Source organism: Onychostoma macrolepis, chromosome 09 (assembly GCF_012432095.1).
Source record: "Onychostoma macrolepis isolate SWU-2019 chromosome 09, ASM1243209v1, whole genome shotgun sequence".
Classification (NCBI taxonomy): Eukaryota; Metazoa; Chordata; class Actinopteri; order Cypriniformes; family Cyprinidae; genus Onychostoma; species Onychostoma macrolepis.
In genome coordinates, this window is record NC_081163.1 from 32,837,659 (window position 1) to 32,842,693 (window position 5,035).

A 5,035-nucleotide genomic window follows, 5' to 3' on the forward strand; every position below is an offset into this window, starting at 1 on the left:
AAAGGTCACAATTACTGTTTTCACCCACTGGAAAGCAAGTTCAATCAAGGTTCCAATTGAATTTCTGCATAGGGGACCATATTTTTTTATATTGTACATTCTACACCGTGTGCAGAATTATTAGGCAAGTTGATATTATGGTCATATTTTTTTGCCAAGAAAATTTTACCAATTCCAAACCACATCAATCTTAATAACTACTATTGATTTTGTATTTAATCATTTCTAAGTTATATATAATTGTCCATGAAGGCTGAAAGTCAAAAACTCCTTATTTCAGGTGTGCTGAGAACCTGACACATTGCACTTCTGGAGACTCCAGGAAGGTTGCAGTTCTGGAAAATGGTGGTGCTGGAGACTAAATGGTTCCTGGTGGTTTCTCACCTAATTCTTGACATTAATTCCTAATTCTTTTGCAGTTAAGGTGTCTTTTCCTCTCCACCTGTTTTTTCTGACCGTGCTGACCAATGAGCATTTCGCTGCCCAATGATCATGCCTTAACTTTGCTAATTCTATTATTCAATTAGTATTGCATCCTTCTCATGGGCATTTAATTATTTAATTTTTTTTTACTTTGAGTTCAATCTCTTTTTTGGCTCATTTTATCTGTAAAAGAAAACCTGCCTAATAATTCAGCACACCTGAAATAAGGAGTTTTTGACTTTCAGCCTTCATGGACAATTATATATAACTTAGAAATGATTAAATACAAAATCAATAGTAGTTATTAAGATTGATGTGGTTTGGAATTGGTAAAATGTTCTTGGAAAAAAAAAAATATGACCAGAATATCAACTTGCCTAATAATTCTGCACACAGTGTATAAGTAATGACTCGTTCACTTTTAGATATTATGTTGCCAAGAATGAACAATGTAAAAATGTAAAAACACAATGTTAAAAATGTAAAATGGTTTTCAGATGAAGGTAAACTGAAGGCTAAATTACAAAAAAAAAACTTTGGATTTTTATATAGTCTATTACAGTTTTTCTCGATTGCTAACACACAATTCATGAAACAATTCACCATTTTCTCAAAACTATGAACACAATCTCAAAACTATACACCAATTTGTGCAAACCTCAAACTTCCAGGTCAAAGTCAAACATTTTAGTCAAAAACATATTCTCTATTGTCACAATCTAATCTTCGGCCACAGATGACACACAAATCTGTCAAATACACAGACTATTTTCTTTTGTAGTGCAATATTCAAGTAAACATATATTATCTTATTGAGTCTTTGTAGCAGGGAGTGTTTATAGAAAGTGTCAAGTCTGCATATAGTGGGACGAGTGCGTTACTACAGGTGGTTTGTATAGCCCACTCACCTGTGTGTAGCACACTCAGAATTGCACTTAGGAAAATTGTCAATTTATGAGTTGGGGGGCTGAGGTGTTCATGGTTTCAGAGAGGGACAGAGAGATTGCAGTTAAGAGCTCTCACAGCCTGGGGAAAGAAGCTGTTGAGCAATCTGACAGAACGAGCTTTGATACTCCGGTACCTTTTTCCTGATGGCAGGAGCTGGAAGAGGTTGTGGGAGGGGTGGCTGGGGTCCTTCACGATGCTGGAGGCCTTGCTGGAGCATCGTGCAAGGAAAATGTCCAGGATGGAGGGAAGAGGGGCACCGATGATCTTTGCAGCACTGTCCGTTGTAGGGTCTTGCGGTCAGCAGCACTGCAGTTCCCGTACCAGACAGTGATGCAGCTGGTCAGCACACTCTCAATGGTGCCCCTGTAAAAGGTGGTGAAGATGGGTGGAGGGAGACTTGCCCTTTTCAGCCGACGGAGAAAGTAGAGGCGCTGTTGTCCCTTCTTGTTGAGTGATGTGACGTTGGTGGTCCAGGTGAGATCCTTTGTGATATGCACCCCCAGGAATTTAGTGCTACCGACTCTCTCCACGGTTGAGCCGTCAATGGTCAGTGGGGGGTGGTCAACACCCTCTCCTGAAGTCCATCACAACCTCTTTTGTCTTACCCACATTGAGAGACAGGTTGTTAGTGCCACACAATTCAGCCAGCTGTGCCACTTCTTCTCTGTAGTGCGTTTCATCGTTGTTGCTGATGAGGCCTACCACAGTTGTGTCATCAGCAAACTTGATGATGTGGTTGGAGCTGGACTTGGCAGTGCAGTCGTGGGTCAGCAGCGTGAAGAGCAGTGGGCTGAGCACACAGCCTTGTGGGGCACCTGTGCTCAGTGTGGTAGTGCTCGAGGTGTTGCGGAACAGTGAAACAGTGAAAGAACAGTGAAAGTCCTCTCATCTGAAGTACTGCTACTATGTACTGTAATTGTAATGTGTAAGTAGATGAGCCCGCAGGCAGCATTCCTTATGCTCATTCCATGCACAACAACATGCTCAACTATAGTGCTTTATATTTCAGGAACAAATTACCTTTGACCTCATCCCCTTAATTTTTCTTTTCTCATCTTACTCCTCGTTGTCTCCCACTACCAGGATTCATTTTCCAAAACACATAATGTCCTGAGATTATGGCCTGTGTGTCATCAGTTTTGCTACTGAATGTTCAAACACGGATAAATGTGTGCTATTTGTGTTCATTTTGTGATTCTTGATGATATGAACAAGAACACAGCTGATTATGTGTTTTGGAAAATGAATCCTGGAGACAAAGAGGAATAGGAGGAGAAAAGAAAAATGAAGGGGACAAGGTGAAAGGTCATTTGTTGCTGATGAAATATAAAGCACTATAGTTGACCATCTTCTTTTGCATGGAATGATCATAAGGAAAGCTGGCCTGCTGAATCATCTATTTACACATTACAATTACAGTACATAGCAGCAGTACTTCAGATGAGAGGACTTTTATTGTTCTTTGTACTGTAAACACTGTAGCACACACCCTCAAACTTGTAACTGTTGAATTGATTTGTAGCCAAGTACTTCTGACATGTATTTGTGCAGAACTGAGAGTCGACTGTCTGTAGGAGAGGCAGAGAAAGTATTTTCTCAGAAGACTAAGAAACTGTTATAGTATAACAAATAAGGATATTACCAATACTGTAATGCAGCTCGGCAGAGGATGCTGTATTTATTTATTTACTGCTGTACAGAAACTGACAGTACATTCCAATGTGTGTTTACTGTATATTCTAGTGATTTTCATCTACTGTAGGATCACTTTACAGTAGTGTAATGAAAGTAAACTTTTCTTAAAGTTTATTGGTGAATTTTACTGTATCTGCACAACTCTATTTATGCTGCATACTGTAACAGACATTGACTTGTAAGATGTCTCCTGTTTCCCAAAAGGAGGTTTTTTTCTCACTACTGTTCTCTAGTCAGGAAAATAGTCTGTGTATTTGACAGCTTTGTGTGTCATTGAGGCCGAAGATTAGATTCTGACAAAAATATGTTTTTGACTAAAATGTTTGACTTTGACCTGGAAGTTTGAGGTTTGCAGAGATTGGTGTGTAGTTTTGAGATTGTGTTTATAGTTGTGAGAAAATGGTGAATTGTTTCATGAATTGTGTGTTAGCAATCGAGAAAAACTGTAACAACATAAGTTATTTATGAACATAAATATGCCTTTATTTGCTAAGAAAAATAAACAAACAATCACACGACAGAGGACATGATTGCGTAAAACAACATTTCTACAAAGTTTTGATCAGGCTGATAATAGAGGCCTTAGAAATGTACATATCAAATATGATACTGCAGGCTTTATAGGGTTAATGCATAGGTAGAGTGGGGTAAAACGCCCCCCTACTGTTTTTCCCAAAATAACCACAAGACAAAGTCAATATAAATTTTTATTATAACTATGGACTACGTTGACAAGAGTGATATAGAAATTTTCACCACGGACCTTACACTGGACAATGGATTTTACAGTAAATGATCTAATTTTCAGCAGTAAGAAAAAAAGTGTTTTAAAGCTTGTTGTTTTGTAGAGCATCACAGTTATATATGATATGAGTACAGTAGGTCCTGTAGATAGGGAGAACGTGTTATTTAATAAATATTTAATTATATTTTCAGAATGACATGATTTTTTTCTCTAACATAGTAACATATAAAACGCCCCCATGCAGGGCAATCGACAATTACTGCAGTTATTCTGTTCCGAACATCAAATCCTTTGTTTTTCCATCAAATGTATTCTAACTAGTTGGTTGAATAAAAATATTTGGACTTTATATTTAAAAATTACCTCAAGTTAGCATCAGGTAGCTAGTTAGCTAGCATCAGCTAACTTTTTTTTTGTTTTTTATTTTTTCAAATAGACTATTATAATTTTGTAATTCATAATAATTGATTATATTCTTTTTTAATTTTAAGCTAAAACTGCCTGTACTCTGATTTAGCTGCAAATGTTTAAATCAAATTGCTTTGGCACAAATTACATTTTTGTTAAAAATCTAATAACTTGAAAACTCTGGACATTTTTCATACTTGGTTTATGCCATTGTCACTAAAACTATGATAACTTTTCTGAACACATTTAACTTTTGTTTCATTGAGAAAAAAAAAATGACACAATCCATAAGGGGGGCGTTTTCCCCCACTCCACCCTATTAAATATTATTGCAATGAAAGCTATTAATTATATTTAATTAGAAAAAAATCATATATAACTGCAAAGAATTAGAACAAGTGCACAACCTTCTAACCCTAAAACCTAGTGGACTTATTGTGACTGGACAGCTGAAAAGGAAATACATTACATTAATATAGTGTTGGCGTAAACATTTGATACATGAGAATTATGTTTAAAAAAATCATAAAAACGACAGAAAGTTTAAGATAATCCTTTATATTTTGTGTATGTTTCGAATTGATTAAATCAAGAATATAGTCTATTTATTTATTTAGGCCTATTTATGGGGGAAAATTTACTTTATTTACTGCATTTACTTCGCCCACTTACAGTAACATTGTTTACACTAACATTTTACACACAATACCCTTATATGAATTGACAATTTGATAAAACTAATACTGAATGGGGTGGACAATGCTTAGAGGCCCCCATTGTGCACCTCCCCCCACTCTTAAGAGAATGGTACACTCC